Consider the following 22,773-nt stretch of genomic DNA (forward strand, 5'->3'; position numbering starts at 1 on the left):
CTCCCCGGGCTATTAAACTTATCATATGGATCTATATACCTTATTTGTCTTTTTCCAGAAGACACTCGGGAGAGAGTTCTGGGCTGGCAATCTTGAGGATGGCCTGAACGTGATGGACACATCACCACCATCATCACCATGGGGTAAGTAATGTGGCATAAAATACTTAGCCTGAATCTGATCATGCCTAGACAAGCAGGCAAATCCAAACTGAGAAACATTCTACAAAGCAACTGGCCTGACCTCTCCTAAAATGTCAGTGTCGTGACAAATCGGAGCAGGCTATATCAAACATAAAATACACATTAAAAAAAATATACACTGTATATATATTCATTTATAAAGATGTTAACACATAGATAAACATGTTACTGAAAATAAAGCAAATGTGGCAAAATGTTAAATTAATCGCAGTTCTGCCCTAAGTCTGAAATTATTCTACAATAAGAAGCCAAGGACCCTTTTAACATTGGGTAAGTTAAATAAGTACAATATAAAATATTCTTTACAGAGTGATTGGGTAGAAGTGAAGGAGTCAGAGATTAACTGTTAGGAAGTCAGACTCCTGTGTGTGCAACTGTTTGTCTTTTTAAACGAAACTTAGGACACTGTCCCCTTTTAAAAATGTATACAAGACACGGGACAGAGAGACTTACCAGTGATGAGTATTTCATGGTTACACAGATCACCCAATATGACTTCACTCACACTTCTCTTTAAAAAGTTACTGGGTGACAATGAATGTGTGTATGTTCATGTATAACTGAAAAATTGTGCTCTACACTGGAATTTGACACAACATTGTAAAATGACTATAACTCAAAAAAAAATGTTTAAAAAGTTACTGGGGTTACAAAAAGAATGCAACTCTACCAGAAAATGGTTCAGCAACCCCCAGCCTTATCGCATGAGGATGCACACTGCATTTTTTACACACCTGTGTGCATCCTTCAAGAAGATGGTGGGTTAAGTGCAGTTGGCTTGTCCAGTTGGAAAAAACTCACCTTTGAATTCAGTCTTCTCAGAGAACAAACGTACTGACAACAGAGCCTATCCATTTTACTTTGGCAAGTTATCTCTTAGCCCAACTCAGCCACTGGTAAAAGCACTTCTGTCCTTCCGCGATGATCCTCTCAGCTCCACAAATCATCCAGCCCACGGCCTGACAGGTACTTTAATTTGGGTGCTTCATGCGCAGGCCGCCTTTTTGCCAGTCTTGACAGGCCTAAAGAATTAATGCTTCAAGGAATTCACCCGAAACTGGGATGGTGGATCCTATATGATCAATCACTATTCTTGCTATACTTATGTAAATAATAAGGCCAAGTTTATTGAAATGGGGCATATTCTGTAAACCAATTAGTGTCAACTTGAATTATCTCTGATAGAAGTAGGGGTGATGGTGGGATCCAATATCTAACTGAATGTGAACTTGATGTAAAGTTCAGAGAAATCACTGTAATAGCTTTTAGATAATCTCTGTGCCTTTTGCTGTGTAGGCCACTCAGAAAACTTACCTGAACACCTGATGACATCATCCGAGACCCAAACTGCAAAGAATGCTTAACCCCAACATCTAGGTATCTTCTCTTCCCTGCTAGCTGCCCTCGGGACTCAGACAGGGTTTTTAGTGTGCACCAACCTTTCTTTTCCTTTTGTTTCCATAGAAATGCCTTATTAAATACCTGATTGGTCATACCATATAGACCTAACTTTGGGAGCCCACCTCCTGAAATGAGACATACTGTTTGTTTGTTTTAATATTGAGAATAGGTCAGTTCAGTCAGAGACTGGTCAGTGACATACGGAGCAATCTATAAACTTAGCTTCTGGACTGTGAAACTGCCTGGGGAAATTTCAAAGGCAGAGCTGAAGGGGAGTAGAACCGGTCACCCTAAACTATGCCTCTTTGGCATAAGGACTATTTTAGGCCAACTGTGTTTGAGAAACAGCAGACATAGGAAAAACTCTGAAAACCAAGCAGAAGTTACCCCTTTGTGAAAGAGAGAAACACATTTACAAGGGGAATCTTCACTTGTAACCGTCTCCTTCTCTGTACCAGGAAGAGGACGATGACTAAATCTCTCCTCAGTGGAGGCTGTAACAACTGGAACAAATGAAGATAACAAAATTAGACCTATGGGACAATTTCAAATAGGTAAGAATATGCTTAGAAAATAGTGTGACTAGACATATAACAAAATGTTAACAACATTTGCCTTTGGGTGGTATGGGATTATAGACATTTGTTCTTGTACTCATTTTTAAAGTTACTGTATATAAATTTATTATTTTGTGATCAGACAATATCTAGTAAATAATCTATACTCGCCCCTCTCTTATATACTACAGGAATATGAAATATTTTTTTGATCTGACCCTTGATTCTGAGCCTTCTGCAATATGCAGAATTATGACATGAGAATAGTTCAACAAAGTGTGTCATATTTAGACTGTCCCACTGGTGAGCAGCGCCTCAGGACTACTTCAGTCTTCTGGCAGATCTCACCACTGGACAGCACAGTGCTCTTCACTGAGCATTCCCTAGTGTTACTATCATTTCTAGAGGAACTTTGGTCCCAAACAAGAGCCCTCTTAACCCAGAGCTGGAATACCTTCTTCGTAGAACCCTTGTACCTCACATTACCAGGTGTATACAGAAGAGGTATGTTTTTAATGCTCTCTAATGCCATGAGCCCCTTATTGGAAATCTGGGATCTTCTGTTACCACAAATTCTGGAAATCTTTCAAGCCATAGTCTTTCTAGTGGAAAACCAAGTAAACTTCATCATTTTCTTTCTTTGCTGCTTTCAAAACAGCATTTCTCTAGCACCCTTACATTTTCTAAAGGTTTCAAATGTTAAGCTGTTTTAAATCTTACAAAAGCGTTTCAGGGCTCTCCTGGGCTGATATGCAAATTACAGTTTCACTTTAGATATTCCGACTCTACAGTGGGCATCAGTATGCTACTTATGGGTGGAAACTGCGTTTGTATTTTGTTCTACTTTTGGCCCAGGCGGGTATGAATGGGGGAGTCAGGTGGCATGGCCATGAATAGGACAGTTTCATTATGTTTTGAGATTCTTAAATGAATCTATTTGGAACATAAGCTAGAACCAGCCAAGTCTCTAGGGAAGTCCTGCAAAAAATGAAATCATTTTGCATCCAAACCTCAAAGACATAAATTCATGAAATTGAAAACTGAGTATCACTTTTAGCCCCTTAGGAAGCCTCAGTAAGAGATTAAAAAGGGAAATTATGGCCCTTCTCTATCACTGAGCAGTAAGAGATTACCTTTTCTCTGTGGATGATTTGAATTGGGGGAGTGGCACACTGCAGATGATTGGATCACTTTTTGTAATCTCAAAATGTGGTTTCCTGTTGAGTTTACATAAATTGAATACACTCAGGGAAAAATGGTCTCTGTGATGACTGGTCATAACTGCACTATGTTTGTGTTACAATGTCTTGCTTACCACTGTATCACCTGTGGCTAGCACAGGCCCTGGCATAAAGAAGGCCTTCAATAAATAAACTCTAGTTACTCTTAAAAAAAGAAGTTATCCTGAAGACACCAAAATGGAGATAATCAGAACTGCACTGGCACAAAACATGACAGAGAATCACAAAGGAAACCAAGTCTAATATTCTATATAGAAAAGTCCTCACCTGGAATTGGGAAAGCTCCATGAATGGCACCAGCTGCTGGTAAACCATTTGACTCTTCTTAGTTCCCTCATTTAGAAAGTGAGAGTGTTCTGGGTGTAAAATGTTCTAATTCTTTCTGAGGTTCTTCCTCTAAACCTCTCAGCCTTCCCCTGTGGACCAAATTGTATTTTAGATAAGTGAAGTGGTTCTTTTGCCAGTTTCCTCGCCTAGGACTTCAAGCTACTCTATGGGCCTTTCTAAAGATCACTTCTGTGTTCTATTTTAAGTGTCCTTCACATACAAGACTCTTGACCCATCCAAACTAGGTTATAATGCAAACCTCAAGTTCGCTGCACACTTTTCTGTCCTTATCTTAGCCTCTCTTCCATAGCAAGGAAACATCCTTGCAAGGCTGCTGCCCAAGATGGAGCTCAAAGTCTGCAGTGATACTTGGAATAAAGCCTTAGAGAATTTTAATTCCTACCATTGGCCTTCCCGACCTGGTGTTTTGACAAACTCAATCAACAACGTAAACAAATCAACTCTAACATATTCTTTCTTTAAGATGATTGCATCTTCTCAAACCCCAAGATCTAAATAGAAGACATTTTGGAAATCTCATAGAATAGACTAGTGGCCTCTCAAACTAAACTTAGGGTCTTTCATCTTATTTGTGACTAATCTAGTGCCTGACATTTACAGGTATATTGAATACATTTATTACCTTCCAGAGAGAAATACTTACTAGCATTCATCTGCTGTTTGTTTTTGTTTCCTTATCTGTGAGTTTTTCCCTTTCTCGTTTGCTTTCATAACTTTATCTTTGCCTCACACACGCATACAAATTTAGATACTGCATGAAAGAACTCCGACAACAACCATAAGAAATATAGGGACAGAGTAGACTACAGCACATGGAAATAGGAATTTTGTATGCATAAGAAATTATGTCTGACTCCAAAACTAATGGTGAGATTTGTTTAGAGATACGATGACATATGAAGAATGTAACAGAAAACGGCAACAAGATGATGAGTGGAATGAAATCTACCAAACACCTTACTTTCCTAGGTAATTAAATTTGTAGATTTTTAAAAGAATTCATATGTTATTTATCCTCACAAATACTCAAGAAGGCAAGCCAAGCATTAACTATTACTCTGACTTCACAAATGACAAAACGAAGGCCTAGGGGAGAGTCAGTTGTTTGTCTAAGATTAAAACTCAGATCTTCAAACTGAAACTTCCATCACCTTTTCAATATGCTCTGTAACATATTGTTAGCCAAAACTTAACCTAAACCACATTTGTTCTAAAGCATATTCATATACTTGATTCAGGAAGCAAGATAGCTAAACATAGTAAATCATTTTGATAATATAGAAACAAAACAGTGTGATCTGATTATGACGGGGGAAAAAAGCCCAGGCAGTTACTGTTATACATGAGACTCATTTTAGTACAGATAGTAATTGCAAGGAACCATGGGGTGGAAAAAGGGTGCTGAGTTTTCAGTGCAAATGCCACCTCAAAGCATCAAAATGTTTCAACATAGGCAAAACAAACATTCTCTGACATAAATCTTAGCAATGTTATCCTAGGACAGTCTACCCAGGCAATAGAAATAAAAGCAAAAATAAACAAATGGGACCTAATTAAACTTACAAGCTTTTGCACAGCAGAGGAAACCATAAGCAAAACAAAAAGACAACCTATGGAATGGGAAAAAACATTTCCAAAAGATGAGACTGACAAGGTCTTAATTTCCAGAATATATAAACCGCTCATACAACTTAATAACAAAAAAACCAACAACCCAATCCAAAAATGGGCAGAAGACCTAAACAAGCAATTCTCCAAGGAAGACATACAAATGGCCAATAGGCACATGAAAAAATGCTCACTATCACTAGTTATCAGAGAAATGCAAATCAAAACTACAATGAGGTATCACCTCACACCAGCCAGAAGGGCCATCATTCGAAAGTCCACAAATGATAAATGCTGGAAAAGGGAACCCTCCTACACTGCCGGTGGGAATGCAGTTTGATGCAGCTGTTACGGAAAACAGTGTGGAGATGCCTTAAAAAGCCACAAATAGACTTACCATATGATCCAGCAATCCCACTTCTGGGTGTATATCTGAAAGGAACTGTAATGTGAAAAGATACATGCACCCAATGTTCACAGCAGCACTATTTACAATAGCCAAGACATGGAAGCAGCCTAAAAAGTCCATCGATAGATGACTGGATAAAGCAGCTGTGGTGAATTTATACAATGGAATACTACTCAGACATAAAAAAGAATAAAATGACATTTGCAGTAACGTGGATGGACCTGGAGATAGTCATTCTAAGTGAAGTAAGCCAGAAAGAGAGAAAAATATCATATATTACTTATATGTGGAATCTAAAAAAAAAAGGAAAAGAGACACTAATGAAGTCATCTATAAAACAGATACAGATTTGCAGACATACTAAACAAACTTACGGTTACTGGGGAAAGCGAGTGGGAAGGGATAAATTTGGGAGTTTAAGATTTACAAATGGTAACCACTATATATAAAAATAGATTAAAAAAAATTTCTTCTGTATAGCACAGGGAACTATGTTCAATATCTCATAATAACCTTTAATGAAAAAGAATATGAAAATGAATACATGTATGTATATGCATGACTGGGACATTAAGCTGTACACCAGAAATTGATACATTATAACTGACTATATATACTTCAGTTTAAAAAAAATGTTTCAACAACCTTTGTACACATTAGAAGTAAAATTTTAAATCACATCAGGAATGCTTGTAACAAATTAAAGTGCATGATCAGAGTATCCATTTTGGAGGTTGGCACTAACATTGGCAAGACAGCTGTACCTTATTGCTTAAAATTACTCCTGAAACAGTTTTCATTTAACCTAAGCAAAATACCTATATGCAAAGAAAAAGCATACCCATTCAAATACTGAAATATTTTGAAAACCGAATCTCCCAACTACTTGGCAAACTTGGAAGATTCAGGGAAAATGAAAGCAGAGTGACAGTTCTAACAGTGGATGAGTATTTGGACCATTTAGTCTCTTTTATACCTGAGATCCTAAGAGTCAATGAATCACATCTAAGTATCACAGTTCTCCTTACTAGTTATTTTGATGTCTTGCTAAATGACCTTCCATAACTACCCTTACTGAATAATGGCTACATAACTTGGGCTGGAATTCAGGGCCATTCAAAAACTAGCTTTCAATCTCTTCCTTCACACACTATCAGTGATGTGGAAAATCACGTCTTAAGAGTTTAAGAAACAAATCTGATTTGTAGTATTTGCCAGTTTTCATGTTGTTAATACTCCCACTGTGACCAGTTTCAACCTACCAAGGATTTTCAACTGGCTTGCAAACATCCCTGAATATTTAACAGTTGGCTCTGTCTACCCTGTACCAGTTGATTCAGCTCAGGCACACCACTGACTCACCCCATCTTCCAGTCAGATGAATCTATTGCAGCTGTACAAATATGCCTTTCCATTCCCTGTAACAAACTATGCCTCCATGTATGTTGGAGTGAATCCCATTTCATATCAAATTCCTAACCACGCTTAAGTTTCAACCTAAACACATCTCTTTCTTTCTAATATCACTGGGAGCTAATAAAGTGCTCTACACATAATGATACTTTTTTTTTTTTTCATCTGTATATTTTGCCATCTGTGTCAGGCAATGATACTTCTTGGATTCTTAGTTTGGGAATAACTGGCAAGTGGTTTTTCAGTGACATGTAAGGCAATGACTAAATAAGTAGAGTCCATAAGAGTGTATCTGAGGGCGATTTTGAGGCTTAAAATTAAAAATAATACATGCAAATTAAAATTAGTTTGAATATGCATTCACTCGAAAATAACCTCAGAAGTCACACTCATGAAATAAATAGTTCAATACTATTAGTTTTGTCCTGGATCACTTGGGGTTCAAATACTCTCTCTACTACTTACTGGCTGGTGATACTGGGCAAGTTATTTAATATCTCCAAGCCCCAGTTTGCTCATCTGTAAATTGGACATAATAATACCTATTCTCATTAAGTTATTGTGAGTATTGTGTAGAATAATATACGTAAAACAGTGCCTGGCACATACTCAGCATTCATTGCACACTTGTTAGTAATAGTAAGTATAGTAATAACAATAGTGGAAAATAGTGCCTATCACTGAAAAATAAATCTCAAACATTATAAATAAAATGAAATAAATGAATGTTAAATAGGAAAAGGGAGAAATAGGTGACTATTTACAGTAATCACAAACACAGAATTTGTTGCCTCCTAGGCCTTAAACTGAACCAAACACCAACTTTTACAACCCTAGTAACTTAAAATCCTAGTATCCCCTCCTGTCCCACTTTTTCCTTATCAAATAAATCCATCATTCTCCCCACAGCCTGCTTCATAGCTCCCAGGTAGTGTCCCACTGTACAATGCCAAAGCCATAATCATGTTTCCAATGTCCACTTGTTAGAAACAAACTTTAAGATCAGCTTGTTGAAACCACTTCTAAGCCTGCAGCATTTACTTATCTATGGTACACATGGCCCCGACTCACATTAGCCTCAACAGCTTCATGAAGTGTCCCCCTCAAATGCTAGACAGATGAACCATGAAGGACATGGAACTGCTGACATTTCATTTAAACATATGACATTTTAAAAGGATTCTGGGTTACCTACTTATTCCAACATTGGATAAATATGCTGCCTCCACTGTAAATCCTGATGGGTAAGAAGAAAATGAGTAAAAGGAAAACTCTTTGCTCATAAGCGAGAAAGAATAAGAAAATACCCAGACACTCTGATCTAAAGAGAGTGTGTCTGCCTTTTCAGTTCACTGTGGAGATTGCTGAAAATACTGAAGGAAGAAAGTTAACAACTGATTGTCCCTTAGCAGAGAGCTGAAAAAGCACTGAAAAATGTGAGGGTCTCTCTTTGGCAACACGTATTTTGGAAATTAGGCATGTGAGAGAAACAGTTGGAGATTATACTCCTACTTGGGACTTTCACATGTTTCACATAAATAATTCCAAAAATGAGTATTTTTAATGCCTGTCCCAGAATGGCATCTAATCTCTCACAAGAATACAGAATCTTGACAAACAGGAAGTATTTGATTGTATTGCAATCTCTTTCCATAGGAGTATCAACCAACTATCTTTTCAAAGAAGCCACTTGCTCAAGCTCACCAGCTACTCAGCAGCAACGTGGAAACTGTCGCCAGGCCTCCTCAGGCCGCCGCCTCCTTAAGACACAAGAACAGTTAAGTTACACGCTGCCGTGTGACTCTACAACAAAATAAGAGATCTGATAACATGGAAGGTTAGGGTGCAGGTGGACAGCTACTCTGAGACTGCAGGTTCCAGTGCTCCAGCCTCTGGGAATGTTCCAGTAGTGACTTGCCCAAGATTGCAGTGAGTCACGAGATAGGTCAAGAAGGCAACTTCAAGCTCCTGCTGAGACTTCAGTGGAAGAAACTGAATCAGCTGAGCAGGAATAGACAGCAACTCTGAGCATTTCAGAGCAGATCCCACGGATGAGCTGGCTTCATTTAAGTGGCCTGAGGAAATCTCAGATCACTGGCTAGAGTTGAATGCAACGAGTAATTTCAAAGATTCAGTACTGGCAGCAGACTTTGTACACGTCTGTGAATACTGTGTGCCTTTGAATAGGCCGAAGACCCTTCTCAAAAGGCCCCCTAGGTAGCATAGTCTTGCAGGAGTAGGGGATGAAATAGATGTAAGAAATCATTTCCATTTCCTCTCTTCCTTAGGCAGGAAATTCAAACAGATGAGGTTGTGTAGGGAGACAAGTTAACAGTAAGAGATTAGGTCACATGGGCAGGGATTAATTTAGAAGGCAGAGTCAACAGAGATGGGGTGACAAACAGGAACAAAGAAAAGTTTGATGATCTAACCCTATAAAAAGGATGCCTTCAGTCAGAGGAAAGGGACACTGCCTCCAGAATTGTATTTTTGTTTTCAGCAAGTAGCAGGGAACCACTGAATCACTTGACCAAAGGTGGGAACTTAGAACAGCCATGAAATGGTAATGGCAGAGAAGAAAATTAAGGCAATGACTGTGAAATGACTCAGAAGTAAATGCCTCCGTTAGCATCTGTTTCTCAAGATTTAAAGACAAGAATCTCAGACCCTCTAATCATCCATTTCACAGGTTCTATCAGGCTTTACCACATAAAGCAATCCCGGGCCCTACAAAGACCAGTGGTTCCCTAGCCTCTCCCTGACAACCTAGCTTTGCTGGGAATAGGGTGCTGGGTGTGACGGCTGCCCGCCAGCTTCCTGCTGAGGAGCAAATGGCTACAACTAAGCACTCCTTTCAAAACATCAGGGTGCTCAAGCCACTGGTTTGGTGCTCTCTTCCCTTGAGACCGTGTAACAATTCAAGGGCTATGGAGATTAAGAGCCCATTTAAAGAGACAGCCATAAAAGTTGAACATCATGCATTTCTAAGGATGTCACAGCACCTTGGTGATGAATGCACAAAATGGTTGTGTGTTGTGGGTCTTTGGGCAGAATCTCTCAAAGCTGGGAGATCAGGGTGGGGGTAGGATGTGTAAGTCTGTCTCTCAACCTGGAGTCCTTGTGAGAGTGGGCTAAGTGCTGGGCTCAGTCACCACCTGAAAGGATTAGCAGTTTTTCAGATAAATCATGGACATCCTAGAAGCCCTGCCTGCTAGTAAGTACACAGTTCGTTACACAGGATCATAAACCCTTGATAAGTTGCACAGTGGGTGCCCTCTAAAAATGTCCTAGTCAAGTAAGTGCCCAGCCGCCTGATCCTTCTCCAGATCATCCTCCACGGTCACCCCATCCCAGTGCATCACCTGAGGTGCTGAGGTACAGAGTGAGCTTTCACTGCTTCCCATCAGCAGTTGTCATGCCCCTATAAATTGTATAACCTAAGCAATTTCATGTAAACTATGCATCTTGTAATCATCCGGCAAAACTACAACAATGACACATGTGTGTCTGTCTACACACATGTGCGGATAAATCCATTCATTGGATTTTTGTGATCTCAACACTGCAAAATACTAAAATACATAATGTGCGGCTGGGGCTTCTCCCAAAGTTCACCTCTCGGAAAGATACTCTCTCTAAACAAAATTAAAAGCAATAAACACACCACCTGGAACTCATGCCTCATCCTTCCCTTATCATTGTGGCCTTCATCCAAGACATCATCTCATCTGGCCTGTCTCCCAGCCTCACGTCTGCCCACTGTGAGGTTACGTCACTCTAGGAGTGTTCCTCTTGCATGCTTTTGGCTTTCACTGAGAGTCCCATCTCCAGGCTGCCATCTTCTCATTTGTCTCTTCAAAGCCTTCCCCACTAATGAATATGGAGGTTAGACAGACAAATGAGGGGATAATTGAAGATGAGAGCCTGCTATAAAGATATTTCATTGATAAGGCCCACAACAATGTGGCCAAATGGGGCCAGATACAGAAATTCAATTTGTGTAAGTCTGCATAGCTGGGCTACCTGGCAAGGATCTGAAATACCAGTTTTGTCACTTACACGTCAGTAAGACTGCTCTGGGCAAACTGTACCAACTACATTGTCATAGTCCTGTATTAAAAATTTCCCAGTTCCAAAAAGATGTAGTACATACTGTTCAAGAGACTAAATATGAGTTCTTTCCTTTCCTCTTCCTTATCATTTGTCATAAATGATTCACCTAAAAGCCTCTCTTTACACTGACTCACCCAGAGAAGTACCCAATTATGCCTTTCTTTCTAACGCAGTTCCCTCTTCATCATCAGTCTTGATCCTTCCTTCACAGACATCTCCAATCTCGGCTACAGCCCAGTCCCTCAATAGCTGTGCTGTGAAATTTCATCAAGGCCTTTTGAAAAAGCTAGGGGGTCGAGGGTTCAGTTGTGTGACTTGGGTAAGCTCCTTCATCTCTGAAGCTCAGTTTTCCAATCTGTTAAGGAGAGACATAGAGTAAATTATCATCAAGGTTCCCTTGAGATCTGAGAAGAACCAAAGATGCTGAAATAAAAGAGGGGGGAAAAGAGTAAGAGAGGTAATTAGCTTATCTGTCTCGGGAGCTTGTAAGCTGCCCCTACTTTCCACTCTCCCTAAACTTGTCTCTGTCATCAAAAGCCCAGAGCCTTCCTATTTATCAAAACATACCATCAAGAAAGATACTGTCAGATATTGGCCTGCACTATAAACGCTTCAAGATCAGAGACAATCTTTGTATTCTCAATGTTTAGACCCTAGCTCTCATCCTCTCAGTTCTTTAACTACTGAATGTGATGTGTCTCCCAGGCATCTTTTAAATTAAAACCTTATCTCTAAATAGAATGAAAGATTTCATCTCCTAATAAAGAAATTTTAAGAGAAGTAGGGAATAGAGGATATTTATTGCATAGCATCCTTTCTGTATGCCTGAAAATTGGTTCATTTTATTTTATTTTGGTCTAACCATGAAGCAGGTTAGAGAGTTGAAGTAGATCTAGGAAGAGAAACCCCTGGGAGACTGAGAGCAATCCCTACTTGTGTCAGTCAGATTCCTGGCAGGAAAGAGATGGGGGTGAGTCTTACAAAGGTCCATTTAAGGAAATCCAACAGTGGAGAATCCAGCACTCTGGAAATAGCACAGCAGGGAGCCATTAGCACTCAGGCTGGAAAAGGCTGGGGCCCTAGCCCCCTGACAGGAGTTGTTGCCTTCAGCAGAGGAAGCCAAACCCCAATGACAGGGCAGGAAGGGATCTGGGAGAACAAAAGCCCAGAGTCTCATTCTCCTCCTGCCCACCGAGCTCTTACTGGGACCTCACACTAGCCAAAACCAACGGGCAAGGGAGCCCATAGAGGCAATCTATGAAAATAAGCCTGCGGAGACAGAGTAGGTTGGAAAAAGCAGAAAGGAGCCCTGGAGTGACCAATGGGGAAGATGCAGCCCACTACTCAGACCGCTCATGCCCAGCACAGCTCCCACGCACAGCTATGGCAGCAGAGCACGGTTCTGACCCCTGCATCACAAGACCCTGTGTTCATCGCTCGTCTCCACACACTGGCCTCCAAGAAAATAAGAGCCAGAGTCCTCATGCCTAGGATAAAATCAGTCTGTTCCTTTTGAAGCCACAGAGAAGTACCCCTACCGCATTTGAGCCTGGCCTGAGGTGGGAGGCCCTGTGCTTTAAAGCCCTGGTGCCCGTTCAGCGTAAGTAAGCCTCCGCACCCCAGACGTGAGCCGTGTGGGTGTTGGAGTCCGTGCTCTTGCCCACAGCCCAGTCACACCTCAGCTGGCTTGAAAACGCCTTACAATGACCAAATCTGTGGGGTTTCAAGTCTACAGGCTTCCTTCTGTGAAGACAAAATAACCTGGGTGTCTTCTCAGATTGGATTCCTCTTTTGAAGAGGTAGCATTCTGGCAGAGAACTATAACTTCCTGTAGCTTCTAGCAAGTGCCTCTCGCTTGAAAGAAATAGGGTTTCGCCCCAGAGGGCTTTAGGAGGGAACACAAACTAGAAAGATCACTCAGAGCCACAAAAGCAGATTCTCTCTCTCCCTCTTTTCTCCTTTTTTGTCTAATTTTGCTTTGGCCATAAAGCATGAATCAGACTGTAGAAATTAAAGTCCCATCTTGGCTTTAATGAAGTCCAATTTCAGTGCTGATGAAATCCCTGACAGCAATGTGGGCTTGTTTACTCTTCACTGAAAGGAATGCTCCACAAGAATTCATAGGAAAATAACCCTTTCCAAGAAGCTAATGGAATAAAAAAAAAATGTTTTTAATCTCTTTGAAAAATATGCCAGAATAATCACAGATTCTCTATTAGCAAAAGTAAAATAGTACCCTTTCTTGTATAAATATAGTCCTTCTTGCTTGGGAGCAAACTGTCAAAAGATTCTAGGTTTCAAAAGAAGGATGGATTTAAGACAAGCCAGAATGATGTCAAATTTCATGGAGTCCAGATGGTTCTGTCAGACTTGTCTTCGGCTGCTTGGTTTGTGATGATTTTTTTTTCCTAAGAGCTAAATAGACGTGGGTGATTGAAACAGAGCAAGCAAGCCCGGGAATCCATCTGAATCGTGGTAGTAAATGTTTTCAAATGTGGGCCCATCCTGAGCTCTACTTCTTTTAACAGTTCTCCCCCTCTGAGAGGTGAGGCTCTGAAGCCATGTCAGTGCGGTGCTCTCACCATGCAGTGACCCCAGCTGATTGGACCAAAAGTGGACACTTGACTCAGGGAAACCAATTCACAGTCTAGATTGGCAAGGAAAAATGTCTTTTCACCATTTGGTGTTGGGACGTAGAAAGTTCAGGACAAATAACGGTAGGCATTCATTTTGTAAGCTGATGTAATGTGGATTGAAGAAAATAAAGAAATAATCCCTTTTAAAATTGCACCCAAAACAATAAAATACTTAGGAATAAATCTGAGCAAGGAGGTGAAAGACTTATAGAGAACTATAAAACATTGATTAAGGAAATTAAAGAAGACTTAAAGAAATGGAAAGATATCCCATTCTCTTGGATTGGAAGAATCAATATCGTTAAAATGGCCATACTGCCCAAGGCAATCTGCAGACTTAATGCAATCCCTATCAAATTACCCAGGACATTTTTCACACGACTAGAACAAACAATCCTAAAGTTTATATAGAATCGCAAAAGACCCAGAATTGCCAGAGCAATATTGAAGAAAAAGAATGAAGCTGGAGGAATAACCCTCCCAGACTGCAGACAATACTACAGAGCTAAATTCAAAACAGCATGGTATTGGCATAAAAACAGACATATGGATCAATGGAACAGAATAGAGAGCGCAGAAATAAATCCACAGGACCTATAGTCAATCTCCAACAAAGGAGGCAAGAATACACAATGGAGAAAAGATAGTCTCTTCAGCAAGTGGTGTTGGGAAAGCTGGACAGCAGCATGTATATCAGTGAAGTTAGAACACTCCCTCACACCAAACACAAAAATAAACTCAAAATGGCTTAAAGACTTAGGTGTAAGACAAGACATGATAAATCTCCTAGAAGAAAACACAGGCAAAATATTCTGACATAAATCTTAGCAATATTCTAGGGCAGTCCACCCAGGCAATGGAAATAAGAGCAAAAATAAACAAATGGGACCTAATTAAACTCATAAGCTTTTGCACAGCAAAGGAAACCACAAGCAAAACAAAAAGACAACCTATAGGATGGGAGAAAATATTTGCAAATGATGCGACTGACAATGGCTTAATTTCCAGAATATATAAACAGTTTATACAACTTAATAGCAAAAAAGACAAACAACCCAATCCAAAAATGGGCAGAAGACTTCAACAAGCATTTCTCCAATGAAGACATACGAATGGCCAAGAGACATATGAAAAAATGCTCAATATCACTAATTATCAGAGAAATGCATATCAAAACTACAATAAGGTATCCCCTCACACCAGTCAGAATGGCCATCATTCAAAAGTCCACAAACAATAAATGCTGGAGAGGCTGTGGAGAAAAGGGAACCCTCCTACACTGTTGGTGGGAATGTAGTTTGGTGCAGCCACTGTGGAAAACAGTATGGAGATTCCTCAAAAGACTAGGAATAGACTTACCATATGACCCAGGAATCCCACTCCTGGGCTTGTATCCAGAAGGAACCCTACTTCAGAAAGACACCTGCACCCCAGTGTTCGTAGCAGCACTATCTACAATAGCTAAGACATGGAAACAACCTAAATGTTCATTGACAGATGACTGGATAAAGATGTGGTGTATTTATACAGTGGAATACTACTCAGCCATAAAAATAATAAAATAATGCTATTTGCAGCAACATGGATGGACCTAGAGATCATCATTCTAAGTGAAGTCAGCCAGAAAGAGAAAGAAAAATACCATATGATATCAGTCATATGTGGAATCTAAAAAAGAAAATAGGACCCTATGACCTCATCTATAAAACAGAAAGAGACTCGCAGGCATAGAAAACAAGCTTATGGTTACTGGGGAAAAGGGGTGGGAGGGGATAAATTTGGGAGTTTGAGATTTACAAATGTTAGCCACTATGTATAAAAATAGATTTTTTAAAAAGTTTCTTTTGTATAGCACTGGGAACTGTGTTCAATATTTTGTAGTAACCTTTAATGGAAAAAAATATGAAAACAAATAAATGTATGTACATGCATGACTGGGACATTGTGCTGTACACCAGACGTTGACAGACTGTAATTGATTATACTTCAATTAAAAAAAAGTCAACTGAAGGCCACCATTTAGAGGCAGCTATGACGTGCCATATGTAAACATGGTGGAAGAATCAGCCTAAAGAGCGAGAGAAGTACAAAGCCAATAACAGGGATTAGCAGATATAAAAGACCATGTGGTCCCAAAGAGTGAAATGCGTATAGCTAGGAGGGGTCTGCCTTCCCATCTATGTTGACTTTCCAGGTCCTGTTTCCAGTCCCTAGTGAGGCGGGAATACATCCTTGCCCTTGGCATTGTCGACATGCCCTTGTATTCCTCCAGGGAATGTCCCCTTTTAGTTTAACCCACTTTGGATTTTACCAGCAAAATTACCTGAGGAGATAATTACCTCTGGAAAAAACCTGAATCAGGTATCTCAGGGCTTTAGCCTCCAGCAGCAATACCATGCAGGCACAGAGATTCCCACAGAAGTGTTCAGCCTGGTTCTCTAATAGCAAGACAGAGGACATCAAAGGGAATTTCTCTGCACGGTCAGAAGAGACAAGAGGATTGGCAGCTGTTCAGCAGAGGATGGAGTAACCCTGAGGCAGCTCTGAATGCCCCAGCACTGGAGGTGGGAGAGCTGGGAGGGTACATATCAGAGGCAGGGCTTTCAAGGGACTTGGTTCGTTACTCTGTTCTCTGTTAATACTTTATACTTAGCAGAACTCCAACAGCTGTGTTTACATTTGGCTGTCACCTGTAGCACTGCCTGTTTTATGCATCAACCTAAACTTCGTTTTAACCACACCAAGCTTAGAACACACTAACCCTATCAAATCGCACGTGTTTAATTCAGCCAGGATAAAAACCATTAAAGTTAATTTTTAAAGCAGCACCTTATAAAATATGTAACATGTTCTACAAAATGACACGACGTACTTTCAGGTTTCAAAGCCCTTGCTTGCTGATTGTTCACATCATAGCACCAGGTAATGACTAAGTTGTGGGTTACACGCCGTGGAGGCTCTCACACATTATATTCCACTTTCGTCAGCCCTACAGCAGCCCTGTGAGCTCAGCAGGGAAGGCATTAATAAATTCATTGTCAGTGGAAAAAGCGAGGCTCAGTAAGTCAGCTGCAGCGACCCCAGGCTTTATGGCTAATACGTGAGCAAGTCAGGACACAGATTCAGAAGTTCTAACTCTAAAGCCTATAATCCTTTCCCCCAGAGAGGAAGTGCAGAATTGTACAGAATGTCTAAAACGCAGCCTTTATTGTGGGAACCTATTTCACGTGGGTTCTCACTGCACTGTTTCCAGTTCATAAGACCTGAGAGCACTCCTTGAGAGGAAGACTGTGTCTGACTTGCCCGCGGCTGCATGCCTAGCACCCTGAACACTCTTAGGTACCTAAAAGGTGTGTGACTTGGATTGGGTTTCCCAAAAGCAAGCCCTGAGATAAGGATTCATGTGAAAATGGTTTATAAGGAGGTGTTCCCAGGAAATCCATAGGGGACTAGGAAAATGAGACTAAGAGGAGGAGGAGGCCAAGCAAGGACAGGACAGTGACTCCCAAGGATCGGAACTGGCTCAGTCCCGCCAGGGAGACAGTCTGACTTCAGACTTGTCCCCATGAGGGGGCATGATGGCTGGAACATTTATTCCTTCTCACCTATCAATTACTGGTTAAGGGATGCCCACAAGGGGATGTAAATTCCCAGGCCCTTTTAGTTCTTCAGGCAAAGTGGGTTCTGGCAGCTTAAGGGCAACCCTTTGACAAAGAGACACAGATGCTGGCTTCAGGGAGTCAAAGGCACAAAAATTACAAAAGGATCCATGGGAACACGGATGGGGCACTGACAGCATCTGGCACAGGTTCAATAAGTATTTCTTGAATGAAAGAAATAGAGACAGAAAGGAGGAAGGGCAGAAGGGCAGCCTACTGTTTTCCATGTGCTTAGTGATATTACCTCAGCCAAATCTCCTGGCAACCCTTGCAGATAGATACGCTTTTCTCCATTTGACTGATCAGGGAACTCAAGCTCAGAATGTTTAAGGAGTTTGCCTAAGGTTACGCAACTTATAATAATACAGCCCCAATTCAGACAGGTCCGTCTAGCTTTACAGCCTCTGCACTTGGCCCTCCTGCACTCTGTCTCACCGAGCTGTCCTTCACGTGCCTGACCTCCATGGAAACTGCCCGCCTCCCTTTTCAACTCACCAAGAGTGAGCTGAGCTCTGCCAGGTCACAGTTTGGATCAGTCTGCATCCACGTTCTTGAGTCCCATGCATATTTCTTTTCTTATACCCTTAGACCTTGCCCATTTGAAACAGGATCCGGAAACAGCAACAACAAAAGAGTTGGACATACAGGCGATCAGATAAAAGGTGGTGGCCCATTGCTATGCGAAAGCAGTGAACGAAGCCAAGTCCTAATCAAGAATCTCGTCTCCTGCAATCTCCTGGCATTTTCAGCAGAGTGCAGTTTTCTGAGAATGTCTTGTGTTTTCCAGAGCATGTCTGCTCAGAATGTATGAGCCAACACCTCCTAGGGATTTTCCATCACTTGTTTGTATTGTGCCTGGATCTACTCGAATGAGTTTATTATAAATAAGATAGAGTGGTGGGATTTTTTTCATGAATTGAGACTGAAAATTGGTTTTAAATATTGTTTTCTGCTTTAAACTAACTATAAATGGCATTTAGACTGATTGCACTATTAGTAGGTAAAGAGTGCTGAGTTTTTAAGGGATTACAACCTGATTTAATATAATTACGAAACCAAATTACAATCAGACGGGTTGGGTAGGAGGTTGTAAGAAGCAGCCATTTCCTTTTTTCCTGTATAATACTCAAGCCTATCCCATTAAACATTCAATTCTCTTTCAAAAGAAGAGAAAGAAAATAGAATTGCACATGTTCCCAGAGCTTAGCACTCTAGTGTAACTTGCCTCTGCTCTCCTCCAGGATCCCTCTGTCTATGATGGTTTCTCCGCCAGGAAAACACATCCATCCAGCTTGTCTCCTGAGACATCCTAACCACCCTCTTAACTTCAGTTCTCCAACAGGACTGCTCTGAGGCGGACAGAGGTGGATGGCTCTATCTGGGGTCTGCCGTAGGGCGAAACTATGGAAGCAGATTGAATTCCATCTTTCCCTTCCTTTCTTGTGGTCCTTTAGCTTTTCAATGTCCTCCTCTTTCCCCACCAAGCTTCTCAAGTGCTCATACCCGACAGCGTTGATGACTGATTATCAGTGAAGTTTTGAAGCTCTCTCAAAGGCATTTCCTTTTACAGGAGACCAAGCAGCAGCAGCAGTGACAACAAAACAAACCCAAACCCCCACAACGTTTAACTGAAAGGGAGATAAGACAGTGTGGCAGCCTCACGAGGACATGTGTCAGGATGAAGCTTCTCAAAGTGGCGCACGGAGGCCGTGATCTAGTTCGCCAACGGGGTATGTAAACAGAGGAGACGCCTGCACTTGTAGCAACTTTTAATAAGAAATTTAACCACATTCATCATATCTGATTCATATAAAGTGAAAATTGCTCCTCCCCAAAATGGAAAAAATTCAACCCTGGCACCTAGGTCTCTCTTAATTTCCCTTTTAGACATCAAAATAACCTCAACTTTTTTTTCCAGCTGGCACACAGCTGACCACAGAAGCATAAGTCAGTCCCACAGAGCCTAGCTCACTTCAGGAGAATCATCCAGCCGCCCTAGATTCATGAACAGTAATAAAGAGCTGTTATTTTAAGCCACTAAGTTTGGAGCAGTTTGTTTTACAGCAGCTGATACGGGGCTAACTGATGTGGGGCTCAATCTTCATCATAAACAAGCTAGCACTATGTAAAGCCCAAGCGCTACATACGAAAAAAAGCAGCCCCTTGGAAGAAAGACACGTGTTCTTATACTAGGAATAACTAAGTAAACTACGTGCACACATATAAAACCTGCTACAGTGTGTTCCTTTATTATGTGATTTATCAAACATGAAAAGGGTAAGCTTGGACACTGCCCATAATTTATGAAAAGGTAGCTTTTAAATTATTATTTTCTGTTTTACGGAGATTGCAAACAGCCTACTTCAGCTCCCACCATCTTCACATTTTACCATTATTAAAACATTCTCTCATCTGTGACATCCTTGACTCATGTGACCCAGGGTCATTTTTCTGCTCCCTTTTTTTTTTTCAAACTATCAGTTATAGTGGGTGACAAAAAGCAGGTGAAAGTGGCAGATGAATTTACCCTGAAAAATAGGCAAAGCCCTTCCCCTAGAGCTGATGCCTGAAATGACTCACAAGGTGTGCCCTTACCCGCCCCACGTTAGTAAAGATGTCTATTCCTGATTCCTAGGCAATTTTCCCAGAAGTCATTTGAATGTGGCTTAGAGGCCCATCTATATGTTATAGAAAACTGGCAATTACACATATCAGCTGTACCGGAGACTATGAATTTTCCAAACAGTAACATCAAAAGCCTGGTGTTTTTCTAGAAAGTGTATGAATCCTATTTTTCCAATGCCCCAGGCCTCACCTCTTATCCGTGGGAGCCATAATTTTTGAAAATACTACTTGGAATAACACCTGAGAAGTTTTCAAAGTGCTTCCAAATCTTACTTCATCTTCCTCACAGTCTTGACAGAGAGGAAACTAAGAATGAGAACAACTGTCTTGCCCAGGGTCACACCAGAGAGTTAAATGCAAGGACTCATTTTTTTCACAAATTCCTATTTATTTTTCAAGTCCAATTTTACATATCACCTCCTCTGTGAAGCCTCCCAGACTCCACAGGCAAAGACAAAGGCTCCATTCTCAGTGACCCTATAGTTCTTTATGATATGACTGTGTATTTTAGTTACTGGTAATGATGCCCTAGCTAGAAGGTGGTTTTCCAAGCCTCAGGAAAACCATGTCTTGTTCATCTTATTCTCAGTGCTTTAGCATGAGACAAAGAGCTCTATGCATGTTTAGTAGAACCCTCATTAATTCACAGATGATGACTTTTTTAATACAAATCCTGTAAGTATCCTTTGTCAGCACTATATGGAAGCAGAAGAACGCAGTGCCTAGAAGGTAAACAGGACTCAGGTTGAGTCCCAGTTCTGACACTCAGTAACTGAGTCACCTTGGATCAGCCACTTCACCTCACTGAGCCTCTGCTTCCTTACCTGCCAAGGATTTCTTCTACAACCACATGGTTAAGGCTAGTTTCCAACAGTGAATATCAAAAAATCAATGAGAAAAGATATATGCACCCCAATGTTCACAGCAGCACTAATCTACAATAGCCAAGGCATGGAAGCAACCTAAGTGTCCACTGACAGATGGCTGGATAAAGAAGACAGGGTATACAGATACAATGGAATACTGCTCAGCCATAAAAAAGAATGAAATAATGCCATTTGCAGCAACGCGGATGGACCTGGAGACCGTCATACTAAGTGAAGTAAGCCAGAAAGAGAAAGAAAAATGCCATGTATCACTCATATGTAGGATCTAAAAAAAATGACACAAATGAACTTATTTACAAAACAGAAACAGATTCATGGACATAGAAAACAAACTTCTGGTTACCAAAGGGGAAAGGGGGTTGAGGGGAATAAATCAGGAGTTTGGGATTAGCAGATGCAAACTACTATATATAAGATAGATAAACAACAAGGCCCTCCTGTATAGCACAGGGAACTGTAGTATCTTGTAACAAACCATAATGAAAAAGAATCTATGTATATGTAACTGAATCATTTTGCTGTCCACCAGAAACTAACAATATTGCAAATCAATTGTATTTCAATTTTTAACAAGTGAACAGGAAAGAAAAGAGAGGCAAGTAACAAGAAGTGGTAGAATGAGACCACTTTCTCTAGTTTCATCATGTGACAAGAACTGCAATAATTCAGAGACCCGGTGATTACATTTCTAACTTTAATCATTCCGGGTATGACTTTCAAACTCCCACAACAGATGAAATGCTAGACTCTGGGCATGTAGTTGAACGAAAACACAATCACTCTGGTCTGCCACGTCGCATACCAGTTGTTTTGGGGAAAGAGGGAAGATACTCCTAAATGTCCCATGATTTTTTACTACTAGAACTTCAGTGGAAAAAGTTTTTTTCCAGTAACAATACCTGCTCAAACTTGATTCATATTTTTTATCTTTTGTGGTAGTGCTGATTCTGTAAAATATACAGCATTTCCCACATCACAGATAATTATACACAGCCTAGGCCCTCATCCACCTACCCCTCTACCACATGCACATGCATCACTTGATAACCATAGATCTAGACAGATTCATTTTGGCTCCAACCCAAGATAGCTCAAGTGGAGACTCCCTTTCTTGTGCTCTCCATCTCAGAAAGGATGGATGCTGGCCGTGTCTGGGCAGAATGGGAACCTGGGCAAATAACCCACTCCTGCACGTCAAGCAAGATATTAAAGAGTTTCAATATGACTGTCATTTCCTCCACTGGCAGGGAGCGATAAATGAAACATACGTTCCTATTATCTGCCCACCCTTCGGAGTGATGGATTACCTGAGTGGAAAAGGATATTGCTCCTGGGCTCCCGAGAATTATAGGTAGCTCTTCATGAATGTTAATATCAAATGGGGCCAAATTGGCACAGCAGAGGCAAGAACTATCTGGTAATTCATTCTTCCTTTATTTTGTGTTTAAAAAAAAAAAAGCAATGTCTTTTGCCTTCTTCCATTTTCCATATATTTTTTCCTCTAGAAAGTACGCAGTAACGTCATCATTCCTGCACTAATGGCAGTATTGGCCAAAATGTGCGGCTTAAAAGCAGGGTGATGTGTTTTGAATAGAGCTTCTGGGAGGCTGAACATCCGCACTCTGCTACAAAGGAATACAGGTAATGTTTTGCCAACCAGAAGGCTGACCTCG

General features: G+C 40.7%; 2 long non-coding RNA genes across 3 annotated transcripts in view; one reads left to right on the forward strand and one right to left on the reverse strand.

The window, feature by feature from the left end:
- Positions 1 to 22,773, reverse strand: part of LOC116150788 (uncharacterized) — a 48,320-nt gene that overhangs the window by 6,481 nt on the left and 19,066 nt on the right. The window contains exons 2-3 of one of the 2 annotated variants that reach the window (XR_010379538.1): positions 3,670 to 3,818; positions 1,992 to 2,107 (exon numbers count right to left, since the gene is read on the reverse strand). This is a non-coding gene — a long non-coding RNA (uncharacterized LOC116150788). The remainder of the gene's footprint in view (positions 1 to 1,991; positions 2,108 to 3,669; positions 3,819 to 22,773) is intronic. The other variant, XR_010379539.1, reaches the window with a different exon arrangement.
- Positions 55 to 19,305, forward strand: LOC116150787 (uncharacterized). Its single transcript, XR_004134536.2, has 4 exons — positions 55 to 143; positions 1,500 to 1,580; positions 2,063 to 2,158; positions 19,159 to 19,305. It is a non-coding gene; the product is annotated as an uncharacterized LOC116150787 (long non-coding RNA).

This window comes from Camelus dromedarius, chromosome X (assembly GCF_036321535.1).
Source record: "Camelus dromedarius isolate mCamDro1 chromosome X, mCamDro1.pat, whole genome shotgun sequence".
NCBI lineage: Eukaryota > Metazoa > Chordata > Mammalia > Artiodactyla > Camelidae > Camelus > Camelus dromedarius.